The sequence below is a fragment of the Vombatus ursinus genome, unplaced genomic scaffold, assembly GCF_900497805.2.
Source record: "Vombatus ursinus unplaced genomic scaffold, bare-nosed wombat genome assembly UNPS02005286.1, whole genome shotgun sequence".
Classification (NCBI taxonomy): Eukaryota; Metazoa; Chordata; class Mammalia; order Diprotodontia; family Vombatidae; genus Vombatus; species Vombatus ursinus.
In genome coordinates, this window is record NW_020945064.1 from 14644282 (window position 1) to 14659290 (window position 15009).

General features: G+C 43.4%; 1 protein-coding gene across 2 annotated transcripts in view; it reads left to right on the forward strand.

Annotated features, from left to right (window-relative positions):
- Nucleotides 1-1919: 1919 nt before the first annotated feature.
- SMPD3 (sphingomyelin phosphodiesterase 3) overlaps nucleotides 1920-15009 on the forward strand; it is a 252378-nt gene continuing 239288 nt past the window's right edge. For both annotated transcript variants that reach the window (XM_027847630.1, XM_027847628.1), the window contains exon 1: nucleotides 1920-2044. The gene's annotated coding sequence lies outside the window, so the exon portion shown is untranslated. The remainder of the gene's footprint in view (nucleotides 2045-15009) is intronic.

Consider the following 15009-nt stretch of genomic DNA (forward strand, 5'->3'; position numbering starts at 1 on the left):
TATCGCCTAAATAGTCTCCCGGGTTGGTTGAGATCTGTGAGGTAAGAAGAAAGGAGAAGTTGAAGGTCAAAAGCTACCAGATGGCAAGAAAGCAAAAAGTGTAATGAGTGTATAGGTAGATTACCAGGTACTGTGGTTTTAGAAGTTGTCTCCTGCATGAACTGAGACTGGAAGAAGCACCTGTATTATGGGATTGCTCACTATAACCAGATCAACAGCACAGTTACAAGGCTTTATCTTTAAGACCTTTTTGAAGGGTAGGTTTTACTTACAGAAAACCATTGAAGAAGGAACGTTAACCACCCCCCTGTCCAACCTCCTCACTTAATAAATGAGGAATGAGAGTTTCACTGGATCATGGGCTAGGTGAGTCTTTTCATTTTACCATAAAGGGAACATAGGTTCAGCTAAAGGAAATGACACCCTCAGTTTTTCCTTAGAGCACCTTGTAAATAGGAGGTGCCTAATACATGTTTGTTGGCATCCAGGGTATCACAGCTGCAGCCAGAATTCAAAGCCAGGTCCTGTGATTACATACCCAGTGGTCTTCCCACCACTACATGATGTTATCTCAAAGTCCCAGATGAGTGAAGTCACTTGCCTTAGGTAACATAGCCAGGTACTGCCAAGACCAGAGGTAGAAGTGGAAAAATGAAGTAATTGGCTTCCAAATGGGACTCACCAGGGAAAAATATCAACAGGCAGAGACAGGTCCAGAGGGGGGACCCTGGCCCAGGGATCATAGGATTGAAGGATTTAGAGCTGAAAAGGACCTTAGGGATTACCTAACCCAATTTTTTTCATTTTACAAGTGAGGAAACTGAGGCTGAGTTAAGTGACTTTTCCAAGCTATGGCTAGTAACTATCAAATTCAGCACTCAACACAAGTCCTCTGACTTCAAAACCACTGCTATTTCAGCTACCATAGGAAGGAGCCCTTGCTGGAGATGGGGGCGGGGGATAAGTGTGGAAAGCCCTGATCCATGTAGAAAGAACTGACTCAAAGAAAGGAGAATTGATTTGGGGGAGGGAATCCTGGATCAGGGACGGAGATCTTACCCAGAGAAGGGGGTCCTGGACCTGGGAAGGAGAGCCAGCTTAGAGAAGGGGGAGGGGTAGAGCTACAGAGATAGAGGTAGGGAGCTGTCCAAGAGAGATCTAAAACGAAGAAAAAGGCCTGTCCCGAGGAAGAGTGACCAGAACAAGACAAGGAGATGGGGGCGGGAGCGTTATGGGAGGAATCCCAGCATTAAAAGGAAAATGGGAGACTTTTCATTACTCAGGGCAAACCAGACCGAGACAGGCCCCTTCACACTGTGCCTCAGTTTCCCCATCTGGCTATGTAAGCCTGGATTCTACTGAGACAAGAAGTGTTGGTGCTGCTACCCTCCCCCCCAACCCCCGGGCTGGCCCTGTCACCTCAGGGCTGTCCTGGCGCCGTGGGCATACCCTGCCTGCCTACTTTCCCCTCTCCAAGAGCAGGCCTTCTCCACAGAAGAGTCACTCAAAACCTCCTTGCTCCCATCCCCGTAGTGCATCCTGGGAAATGCAGTACACCTCTGGGGGGGGGGGAGGATGCTGCCCAGTGAGCCCACTGTACTGCCTGGGGAACTGCATGTCCCAGAAGTCCCGGGGGGAAGCCCCGGGGCACGCTGGGGGCTGTGGTCCTAGCCCACCGCAGCCGCCCCGGGGGCTGGGGACCCGGGCTAGGGCTGAGGAGGCGGGGCTGAAGCTGTCGAATCCACAGCGACAGGGAGACGGGGTGGGGGAAGGGGGGCCGGTACCGGGCCGCCATTGGCTGCGGACACGAGATGTGGGCGGAGCCTGGCGCGGCCGGGCGAGGCGCGGAGCTGTTCAGAGCACCTGAGGTGCTGAGTCCGAGGGAGGCTCCGGGCGTGCAGCCGAAGCTGAGGCCGCCGCCGCCGCCGCCGCCACTGTCACCCACGAAGGGATGGGACCCGAAGCGAGCCCGGTTACCCTGCAGCCTACGAACTGACCGCCCGCCGGCTTCACGGAGAGGGGCGCCAGCCCGCCCGCCTGTCAGGTGAGTTGCTGCCCGCGAGCCAGGCGAGGACCAGGCTAGTGAAGAGCCGGGTCCGGGAGCCACGGCCCGAGAGCTCGATCCCGCCCTCCTCAAGCCCGGAGGCGGCCTCCCCTGGGGTGGGAGGTGGCCCACGTACCCCCACCTCATCTTGCCAGGGAGGGGTACCTGCGGACTCCCCCGCCCCCTTTAGTACTTATCCGAGGGGGACCCCACCCCACCCCCACCGTGGGGCTGCTCTAGCTGAGGGCAGGACGGCCAGGAGACCTTCCCAGCTTAGCTGGGGGGGAGGGGAGTCAGAGGACCCCCAACCTCCATCTTGGCCCACCTGGGAGGAGGAGCTGCAGAGTTTCCCTCTCCAGCCCCCTTCTGTGCACAAGGATAAGACCCCACCTCGAGACTTCTCTGTCTGGGAGTAAGGACGACCAGGACCTCAGAATACCACCCCCCGAACCTCCATATCAGTCCACCTGGGAAAAGGAGCTGTAGAACTTTTCCCCGCCCCCTTCTCTATTCAGGGATGAGGGGTACCTCAGCCCCTACCTGGGGCTGCTCTGCCTGAGGGCAGGGGTAGTCAGGAGACCTCTCTGCTTGCGTTTATGAGGGGGAACAGGGGACCGCCAACTCAGCCATCCTGGAAGGGAAAGTGAGGGACCCCCACCCTCCTTGCCCAACTCCCAACTTAGAGCTGCTCTGTCTATAGGAAGAAATGTGGGTGGGACATAAGGAACAAACCGCCGCCCCCCCCCCCCAGCTGTTTTGTGTGCGGCTATGGATGGGGAGCTGTTCTTGCTGTGAATGGGGATAGAGATCTGCTGAAAAGGATCTCACATTGCCACCTCGAAGCATCTGTTTTGGGATGTGGGACTGAGGGAGACCCCTGCCCCCTGAGTTGCTCCATGTGCAAGATATGGATCTGAGAACCTCGTCCCTCTGTCTGAGTTGCTTTGTTTGTTCTCTGTAGATTGTGTGGTGGGGCGAGGGAGACCCCACATATCAAAGATACTCTGCTTATGAGAAGAGAGAGGAGGACCACAGTCATTAGAGATGCTTTTGCCTTTTTTGTATAGGGGTGGGGAGAGCTGAAGGGCACCCTGCTCTCCACATCCTCATCTCAGTCTGGGCGTGGGGCTGGAGCTGGAGAGGGGTTCCTCCATTCCCCACATCAGAGCTAGCTCTCTGGCAGGGGCTGGGGCTGGGGGTGGGGACAAGACTGAGAAAGACTGAGGGGACCCGCCCCCCGCCTGGAATCTCTCTGTCGGAGGTCAGAGACGCTGAGGGTGGGAGGGTGGAGAGGTTAAGGAGACTCCGCCCCTGGTCTCGGAGGGTCTTTTTCAACCCCCAATCACCCATAGCTCCCAGGCAGCTCGGCTCCCAAGTCCCCGACCAGATTCTGTTTGGGATGAAGGAGCCTGGCACATGTGGGCGGGGCAGAGGTGCAGGCTTCTCTCTGGGTCTGTTTCTCCGTCTTTCCAATCTCACCCCCTACTTCTCACCCCCCTCACCTCCTCCGGGCTGTGGAGCATGTGTCCCAGGCCCCTTAGCTACGGCTTTTCTCGTTGCCAAGTGCCTGAGGTAGGAGCCTACTGGATGTCGGGAAGGGGAATCGTTCCTCTCACAGTTTCGACAGTGGGTGGGTGCCTCCTGATCAGGAAGACCAAAGCTGATCCGTGCCCCCTCCTAGTGGACCCTCCGTTCTGGGCTAACAGAAAAAAAACTGGGGTCCGCAAGTCAACCCCCCAAGTGCATTTGAGAGGGAAGAGAGGAGCTGGGAACCGCCCACTTGGAGGGATGTATCTAAGGCCAAGTGGAGAGTTACTTCCGTGCCGAATTCCTCTTAATGCTTTCCCATTAGGCTTGTAGGCTTTAATGCTTCGGGCTTCATAAATCAGAGCCCAGGGACGAAAACGCTAACAAAAACGATGCAGCGAGTTGAGGCCTTGCACTGTTTATTTGAATTGGGGTTTCTCCTTTCTGAGAGCTGAAGTAGGTGGTAAATGATCAACAAACCATAAGCTTCTGAGCCCGTCCAGACATAATAGGTGTAATAGGTTGAGGTTTTTCTACCTGCTCTCCTGTGCCTGGAGAATCGTGATTGCTCTGCTGCATTTCAGGCACAGGGCAAAGAAACGCTGGTCCTGAGGAAACTCTGGAGCAGGCTAACTGCCTGACTTGGGCTTGCAGAATGAAAAATGAAGTTAAAGCCCAAAACGTGCCTTAAGCAAGGCAAAAGGAGACAAAAGCAGGCTCACATTCTCTCTCCTGGCTCCTGCAGAAAAGAGGGGGAAACCAGAGAGGGCTGCCGTGCTCAAATACAAATACAATCCAATTAACCCACTGACATATGGCCCGAACTCTTTTGCCTTATCCAAAGGGATATGCTATTTGATCATTTCTAAATGTGGATTTTTGGAGATAGTATCTAAGTGAATTGGAAACAAAGGTATACATTTTTATTTCCTGGGAGGCTGGGAGAGAGGAAGGAGCTGCACCAGCTCTCACTATCCCAACACATCTCTGCAGAAGGGAACCATATCCGAACTGACTGTTCGGTTAATGAATTGTTGCAAATCTCATTAAAGCAAAAGGGAAGGCAGATCAAACATTTTCGTTATTAAAGGCAGTAGATAATTCTAGATTAGCAGCTGTTTTCCCTCCGCTCTTTTTAATGTTTCTTCTTCTGTCAGCCATTTTTGATCCAAGAGCGATCTTTTTAAAAATTCCTCTTTCTATATTTTTTTTTTAGTTTGCATTTATGTCAGCACAGAAAGGAGGAAATGCTTTTGGTTGGATGCATGTCTTTAAGACTTATTGCACAATTCCTACATTGGGGTTGCTTCTCTTTTTATTTCCTGTTTATCCAGTTAGCTTATTGTATGGAATTAAGGAGATAGCTAAAATGTGTCCCTTCTTTTTTTCAGGCTAAAATGACAATTTTCTGGGTGTCAGTGTGATTCAGATTTTTAAAAAACTACATCAATCATAAAATATCCTTCCATTTAAGCTCTCATTTAGTTCTCTACTGTTCTCAACAGTGGCTGAATTTAAGACTTGTGGTATGACTCTATAAGTGGTGTGCTTTGCAGAAAATCTGAACCCCCAAGCCCCTCTCCATGCCATCTTTCAATGCAAAAGATAGATGTAAAAGATTAGTTTGACTTCCACATCCTTAATTGGGGATCTTTCCTGAGAAATGGCTTGATCCAGCGGAATCACAGTGGAATGTAAGTTGCTGTTAAAATTCTGCAGAGCCATCCGGCTTCCTCCAGGTGTAATAACCCCAGGACTTCCCTCCTGACTCTTTGCCTCAGTAATAAACTTTTCACAACAATAATAAGACAGCACTAGGGACAGTGATTAATCATAGATGATCGTTTAGCTTGGCCACTAAATTGTTTTCTCATGTGAATTCATTAGAGGGAGTAAACTGTAAATCCAATCATTGGGATTCTGTTACAGGTGGAAGAATGGGGAGATTTTGTCTGAATGAAGTTGGTAACTGCAAATAATACGAGTAAATGGTGTGGTGTGGAGGCCAAAAAGTTAGTGGTGGTCTCTGGAATGAGGAAGGAGATTGTACCACTCTCTGTAGCCTAAATTGGTCAGATTATATCTGGAATATTATGTTCATTTCTGGACTTCTCATCGTACAAAGGACATTAATCAGCGGGAGCATGTCAAGAGGAGGTTGACCAGGATCACGAAGAGACTTGAAACCTAGGAGGATGTGGTTAAAAAAAAAAATAGGGGAGTGTTCAGCCTAGAGAAAAGAAAACTCAGCAGGGACATGACCTGACCTCTACCTTCAAATATTTGAGGAACTATTGCAAGGAAGGGGGAATTCTATTGAATACTCTTTGGTTCCAAGAGGGAACTAGAACCAAGGAATGAAAAGGCATGATTTTAGGGGGAAAGAATTCAGTTCAGAATTTACTGACAATTAGAGCTGTCCCTAAATGGACTAGGATACCAGTAAATTCCTGTTATTGGAAATTTTTTAAAATTTAATTTATTTTTTGTTGTATTTTAAGTTCTAAACTGTCTCCCTTCTTCCTTCCCTCCCTCCCCACCCTGCATTAGAGAAGGCCACCATTTGACACAGTATGCATATACACACATAGACATACACACATATATGTATGTGTATGCATATATGTATATGTAAAACCATACCATGCAAACTGATTCTATTTATCAGTTCTTCCTCTGGAAATGGATAGTACCTTCCTTCATAGGTCCTTTGTAATTGATTTGAATATGTATAATACTCAGAACAACTTAGTCATTCACAATTGTTCTTGAAACAATATTGTTGTTACTGTATACAACGTTCTCTTGGTTCTGCTCATTTCACTCTTCATTATTCCATGCAAGTCTTTCCATGTTTTTCTAAAATCAACCAGCTCATCATTTCTTACACTGGGGATTTTCAAACAGAAACTAGATAAGAGATGTTTCAGGGGAAATTCTGTATCAAGGAGGGATTAAGCTAGATGATGTCTGAAGTGCCAAGATTCCATGATTCTGCTTTATATTTTAGCACTTTGTTGTTGGAAATTAAAACCCCAGAGTAGTACTGCACATGGTTATTAATTAGATTTCTAATAATAAATAATATAACTGTGCAATATGTCTGGCAACCATGGTTTTAGTTTTAACTTATAAAAAAATACAGTTAATGGGTTACAGGTTGCTAGTTGACATAGCACTAGATTGAGAGTCAGGAAGATCTGAGTTCAAATCCTGCCTCAGACCTTTACTAGTTATGTGACCCTGGGCAAGTCACTTGACCTCTATCAGTCTCAGTTTGCTCATCTATAAAATGGGAGTTATAATAGTAACTACCTTCCAGGAATGTTGTGAGGCTAAAATGAAATGACATATGCAAAACACTTTACAAACTTTAAAGTGCTGCATAAATTCTAGCTATTATTATATTTCTGGTTATACACTGGCTAGTCATGTGACCTTGGGCATCTTCATCTCTAAGCCTCAGTTTCCTCATCTATCAAATAAAGAAATTGGACTAGAAGATCTCTAAGTTTCCTTCTTGCTCTTGATCTATGAATAGAAAAGATAACTTCAAAATATTTTGAAAGCAAGCAGAACACCTGTGTTAGTTCTTTAAAAGTTTACTTAATATTTGCAGTGACCTCTGCTGGATTGGAGTTAAACTCAGGCCACCAGTGCCAGACTTTGCTAGAAAGAAAAAAAAAATGAAGAAAAAAATTTAAAAAATGAGAGCTAAATTAAGTAAAAAGACAATTATGCCATGACCGCCCACAGATTTATTATCCAGTTCAAGGATTATTACTTTGCTTTGTTTCCACTCTTCTTCCTTCTGGTTGCCTGTCAATTATTTCATTTTTCATTAGCCCCTCTGAACGGAGGTTGGAGGAAAGAATTGGGACTGAAGCCACTTGGTGGTCAATATGGAGAAGTGGTTCAAAAACTGGCTGAAATGAGGTTTAGGTAGATCTCTTCTATGAAAATCCATGATCCATGCTGACCCAATAGTGTGTAACTGAGCCCGGGTGAAGTGATGAAGCAGGGTAGGCCCATGAAAAAGAGCTCCAGCTCCAAAGATCTCGAGTGGTTCCTGAGTGTTGCTGGTGGCTGTCTCTGTGGTTTGGTCCCATGACAAAACAATTTTGATTTATGTTTTGAATGGAGAAATAGCCTAAGAGAGATCCTGAGTGTCCCTCCAATAACCATGTGAACCCAGTATTTTAGGGTTGTTTCCAGCTACCAAGCAAATGGTCCAGAAAGAGGCTATGTTGACTGAATGTTACCTTTGATCTGCTTCCAAATGAATAAACCTCCAGAACCTCTGCAAAGTGGGGGCTACTGGAGAATATTTACGTCTGTGAAAGACATAACTATGTCTGTGTTTATATAGATTTCTCCCATAAACTAAATTCTGCCCCAGTAGTCCATAAATTACTGAAAAGTTGGAGATCTGTTCATTTTGCAGCTGACAAAGAATAATTTTCTGAACATTGTCTTCAGGTGCAAGGATTTGACTTTGTTGATCAACACTGGACTATAACAATGTTTGAGAGGAGTAGGGAGGAGGTAATTGGATTGTAATTGTACTATAATCAGTTCAAATTCCTCTTCACTTTTCCACTCTAATAATGAAAGAGACAGACAGAGACAGGGATAGAGACAGAAAGACATGCAGAGAGACAAAGACAGACAGGCAGGCCCCAATAATAAACTATTACAAAGCTAAAAGGGAATTCACACAGCCTTTCCTCTGTCTTATTTTCTTCTTTAATTTTTCTAAAAGCATGTTCCTGCATTGAAAGCCTAGGAAACATTGACCTACCTAGGAGACCCAGGTTCTACTCTTAGCTCTGCCATTATTTAATAGTGGGATTTTGGATTAATCCTTGGACATTTGGGGGAGCCTCAATTGTGGCTCAGTGAAACCTGCCCTGTTCAAGGATGCTCTGAGTACAAACAAGAATTCGTGCAGTTGTGAAGACTTGAGAGCTCCTCAAAAGAAGGGAGATATGCAAATATCAGATATTAATCTTACTTTGACATCCATGTGATTTTTATTGAATTCTGTGACTCAGTATTACAAGGTAAAAACAGGACTTAATCTCTTTTTTGCCTTATGGTTGCATATGGAGAGTGTTCAGTATCAAAGAGTGAGGAGCTAAATTATTTCATAAAATGAACCACCTGCTTATACCAAACATAGATTGTTTCTCTCTCTGTCTCTCTCTGTCTCTTGTCCCTGTCTCTCTCTCTCACCTGCACTAAAACTCCATCACTTAATTTTCCTTATATTCACACCAGAATTATACTATGTCTTTCATAATTTTATTTGATCTTCCTGCTGTGCCAGTTTCACCCAAGGACTTAAGGAGGCACTTGTAGACATTGGAACTGGTAAACGAAACAAAAATACCAGAAGATCTAAGAAAGTGCCATACATTAAAACTACTCATTGCTACTGGCTATACCATGTAGCATGTTTGTGCTGTAAGCCTGTATGAAAAAGATTAGCCAAATCATGAACTAGACTATTGGGCAAAGGCAGAATTGATCAACTTAACATTTACTCCTGGCTTTGGGTTTGTTTGTTTTTGGGGGAGGTCACTTTCAAAACTTCTTGGGAGACACCAGTAGTTTTGAGAGTTGGAACAAAAGGCAGCAGAATAAACATAATACACTACAATCTCTAGGACTTTATACTCTGTGCATTAATTCAGGCTTACTTAGCAACTTTAAGAGTATCTTCAGATTTCCTGAAATGTTCCCTATGCTTCCCTGTGGGCATAGGCATGATTCAACTCAACAGCCAGTGAGCAGTCTGGAAATGTACCAAGTCCAATTGATAGATCTGATTTCTTCCAGGCCCATGGCCTGGGTTCCATTAATACAAAATTTCATTCCACTCACGTTCTTTCCCCATCAGGCTATACCATAAATATAGCACAGATCAGTTGACCTGGTTTATCAGTCCGAACTCTGTCCAGGTGAAAGGGAATTTTCTCCACCCCCTCCACCTTCAAATTCAAGCATTAGCATTCAGTAAACATAAATGCTGTTCAATATTAGCTGTATACAAGTTACATCAATGGTAGGGGGGTTAGGGAGAGGTTTATATTCATGCCTGAAATTCACTATCACTCAAGCCTCTAACCTTCTGGGAGGCCAAAAGTTCTCATTTCTGATCTTAACTTAAAATGTGGATTATCTCTTTAATTTTCTAATGACCTTTCCCATTCTTAGCCAAAAGCTTACCAGCCTCAACTCTCTTTTAACTTTTTTGTTTGCTTTTGGCCTGACATTCTTCAAAGGAAGTTATTTAATGTTACCCATCCCCCAATATTATCCTCCAGAAGATAGGTTTTTTATTCTTTGGAAGTATGCTGAAATAAGGTGAGAGAATCTTCCCTTCAAAAAACCGATGATGGAGTACTGAAATAAATTTAATTATACTGAAGTGGAAGAGGGTAAGCCTCTGATAGCAGAGAGAAGAAACAAGAATTAAGAACGTAAAATGAAATATTTCCCCAGCATTCTTTATCTGGTCAAATGCAGTATAATATTATAAATTGAATTAGAGAGGATAAGTGGAATCGTAGGATCAGAGATTTTAAACTGGAAGGGTTCATAGGGGCATCTATTCCAACCCCCTAATTTTACAGATGAGGAAACTGAAGCCCAGGCAAGAGAAGTGACAAATACCCAAGAGCACAATCTAGTAAGTAGCAGAGCTAAAATTTGAACCTAAGTCTTCCAATTCAAAAGCTAAGGTTCTTTCTGTGGTACCATAAAAACTCTTTTTAAGAATTCATACCACACGCTGCCTGTATGTCATCATGATCACCTCCTCTGATCTGCCCTTAGTACAGTGCCTGGCATATAGAAAGCACTTAATAGATGCTTGTTATCTTGACTCGACCTGGGCATGTGACTGGATGCGTGCTTTAGTTGGTTAAGAAATGAAGTCTATGGTTGTGAACCCATAGGCCATCTAATCTACTCTAACCTGGGCCAGCAATTTCATTTGCCCTGCTCTTTGTGCAACGATGGGTTTATATTACAGAAATCCCTATCATAATTGGCAATTTTAGCAAAGAAAGCGAAAGATGTACCAGGCATGGACAGTCAACAATGCTTCTGTCTCTAGAGAGCTATTTCTCAAGGTCTGGAGGAGGGAGAGGCAATGTCAAATGATGAAAAGAGTCCTGTATTTGGAAGCGAATAATCCTAAATTTAAAGCTGGAAGAGACGTTAGAGGCAACGAGTCCAGCTTCCTCATTTTTTAGTTGAGGAAACTGAGACTGAAAGAGATTAGATGACCTGCCTATGGTCACTCAGCTAATAAATGTCTGAGGCAGGACTTGAACCCAGGTCTTACCAACTCCAAGTCCCATCCTCTGACCACAAGTCCCAAAGCCTGGGTTTGAATATCAGCCTTGTGGGGCAAGTCTCTTCAGCTCTCTAAACTTTAATTTCCTCATCTCTAAAATGTCTGATAGGAAAAAAGGACACAGACTTTTAAGAAAATGATTTGGATAATCTCTTCTTCCCTCCACCATTTTTTTGTATGTCATCAAAGGAACCAAGAACTAGTTTCTGACCCACATTTCACCCTGATTCATATGATCTCAAAAAGACTTGAATGATTTCTTCTTTATAACAATTAATAAACTTATCAGAAGTAGAATTACATTTATTAAGCTTTGGATCAACGGCATTTGTCGAAGACTTCCTAGCTTGGCACAGCACTAAGGTTCTTCTTAATAGCGACAGACTCCTGAAAAGTGGTTTAACCACATCTTATCTTTAGGAAAGTTGTTTTATTTTCAATATTTTTAGTGCAACGGGAAGAAGGAAACACAAGTATAATTGATTTGGAAGGACTTTATAGTCATGTGCCCATCATACCTGAAAACCACTCAGAGAGGATCCTGGGTTTAGAATTGCAATAACAAAGGTTCAGAAACGCCCACTGCTGAACTAACCAGGAGTCGTTAAGATACAAAGCATAAATGTTTAGAGCTGGAAAGGATGGGAGAGATCAGCTAGACAGCAATGTCAAACTCAAATAAAAATGGGGCATAAGGATTCCTGCTGGTGCACTTGGAATATCACAAGAAATGAGCCACTTGGTTGACATTGCTGAGCTCATCCAGTTGTCTCTTTTTGCAGGTGAAGTAACTGACTCCCAGAGAGAGGATGTGGACTAGAGAGGACTAGAGTCCAGGCCACCAGACTCTCACTACATTATATTGTCCACTGTGCCATTCTGCTATTCTCTGACCTCAAATTATTTAGAGGGTTGGTTTCCATTAAATTGCTTTCTTTAATTTGCATTTAACTTAAAACCAAAGGGAAGAGAAGGAAAATGAAAAGAGATTTTAAAGTTAGATGATCAAATGGAAAATATGGTATGTGGTGTGCTTCCACTAAGCTGATGTCTGTAAGCTGCAGCCTCCATGGAGCTGTGAACTGGCCACATTGTTGGAAGGCTGGATCTATGTGGGCAAAGTGAAGTAGAAAACAGGCTGGTACCAATCGAATTCCAGTTTTATAAGTTCTATTACTTAACACATATCAATATTTCAGGGAGATGCAATTTCATCAGTGTGGGCGCTCTCTTCATTGCTGAAGAGTGTAATCTATCAGCATCTTAGTAGAGGGTCTTCATGAACTGCTGTGGTCACAAAAATCATTGCCTGGTAGCCAACATGGTGCAGAGCCTCTCCACAGTTAGCTAAACTGGGCCTCTTAGAATACATATACCATCCATCACTGGGCTCCAGCTTGGTAAGTAACCTGCCAGTATTTGCATTTCACTACCATGGCCTTTGAGAACCCAGGGTCATGCCCAAGACACAATGAGGCCCAGAGTGGAGTTACTTAATTGGAACCATCATTAAAAGCATTTATTAAATACTTATTTGTGTGCGGTGTTATACAAGTCTCTAAGCCAAGTGAGTTAAGTAGACATGACCCCTAATCTCCAGGAGATGTGATGGATAAATATTAAAATATAATTTCAATAAACATAAATTAAATGAATATGCAAATTAGGTAAGTGTATAAATGCTAGCTCACACTTACTTAGTTATTTATAAAGTGCTTTCCTTATAACCATCCTGGGGGGCAGGTAGTGCAAGTGTTTCTATAGCCATTTAGTAGGTAAGGAAGTCAACAAGAGTCCTCCAGTGCTTTATTGTGGCATGGAAGTATCCTTGCTTGGGGTTTTTTTGTTTGCTTCATGAATGCCTTTAATTTGAATCCCTTACACCTGCTCCCCATTGAACTCTCTTTTGCAACAAAGAAAAACAGTTTTAAAAACCTACCAACCAAGTTACTATGTCTGACAGTGTATGCAGTTCTGTTTCCGTAGTCATCCACCTCTCTGTTAGAAGAGATAAATGTGTTCTATCTTTCAGGACTAAGACTGGTCATTGTAACTCATCTGAGTTCAACCAGTTTTTTAGTTTTTTTTGTTTTTTTAGTATTGTTTTGATTTATTTTATTATAGTTATTGTATTTATCATTCTTATTCTGCTTTCTTCACTTTTCATCAGTTCATGTAAGTCTTCCTATGTTTCTCTAATATCTCATTTTCCATTGTTTCTTAGGGGAGAATAATATTCCATTACATTCAAATATCCCAATTTGCTCAACTATTTCCCAATTAAAGTGAGGCACTGAGTTCTTTAAGAAATAAGCCAATAGAACCCAACCTCTTTCAGGGCCCCCAAGCTTTGAAGGCTTTGAATGTAGACTTTAGAGAGATATATCTCTGTTAACCGAAGACTGACCTATTTAAATGCAGAGAAGGCTTTTCCTATCAAATGCACTGGGTAATGAGAGTTGTGTCTATTTGCTTTTATCCAAAGCAACTCCTAAGGACTGAAGACCAAGTCAAGGAGGTTGTATTCTGTATATATGGAGACAGTACCCACATCAATGAAATTTTTATTCTCTTATGTCTTAAGGATGCACAAATGAGCAAACTGAGGCACAGAGATATGAAGTGACCTTGCCCAGAGTCTCACAGGGTGGGTTGGTGGGAGTCAGAACTTGAACACAGGTTTTTTTTGTCTCTGAACCTGTGAATTTTCATCAGACCACACTACATTATGTACTGGTACATTTCCCTGTTCAATTACTTAACCAAGATTTTCTAGAGGAGGTGGGATTTCAAGTGCTATGTAATATATTGTCATTAACCTGTTACATTTTTGTGGTGCCTCTGTTTGAATTTATCACCTAGTCTTCTCTTTGCCTCTGAAGACATGGATTCTGAGTAGTTTTAGAGAATAACTTTGCTTCATTTGACTTTTTTTTTTGGTGAGGCACTGCTGTCCTTGGGAATGTCTACTTGAATAACAACCCAGGCTTAAAGGGAGCTCTTAGTGGAAATTTCTAAAGACTTTTGACATGCTGTACAATTTTCCCCATTTCACTTTCATTTAAAGCTAGGTGAAGCTTTTTCCATGGGAGGATCTAGGGAGAAAGAAAATATGCATTGTTCTCAGTTGTGTTTATACAAATATTGACCCTTCTAAGGAATCCAAAATCCTTCACATCAGACATCATACTATTTTAAGGGGGACGTCAACAAGGAAGTAGATTCACCAAATATTTCAAATAGTGCCTATTGAGTCAGATTAGTAGTAGATCAATCATATTCTGTTATGTCCTCCCCTCTCAGACTTTTACCTTCCAGACCACAGATAAATCCCTTAAACCCTAGACCCTCACTTTTATACTTCAAAAGATCTGATTTCATCAGTGTGGCTATTCTTCTCCCCAATGTAGATTGTAGCCCCTCCATTCCTTCATAGACTCCTGTCTATGAAGTTACTATAGCCAAAAACTGCATCACTTGGTGGTCAGTGTTCTGATGCTGGTCATCCCCACACTTACTCCAGGTTGGTCCTTGAAAAATAGACACCTAGTCCATCAAAAGGGTCCTTCTGGCCTTTTAAGAACTGCTAGAGCCCATATTCTGCTTGAGAACATTCTACAGCCCAGAACTGCGTACATATCATGATAAAGAATTGGAAAGTGGAAGTATAGGTATGAAACCTAATTATGTATTGAGGGATCCATTACTTCATTGGTATAAGGAACTCCCAAAGAGGAAACAGTCTACCAATGCAGGTCAATGCCTCTGTAACTTTTAGTCTGGGAGAGTTGCCTAGTCATTTCTATTTGGATTTGACACCAATGGCCTAGAGAGATTAAGTGATTTGGCCAGGGTCACACAGTTCTGCCAAACTTGAACCCTGAGTCTCGCTGACTCAGACCAGCTCTTTTATCTCCTACACCACATTGCCTCTCATATATTTAATGCATCAAAGTTGGTCCAATTCACCAAACATTATTTAATCACATAGTACATACAGGACACTGTCCTCAGTGCATAAAGGCAAAAATGAAACAATTCTTGCCTTCAAAGAATTGATATTCTACTGAGA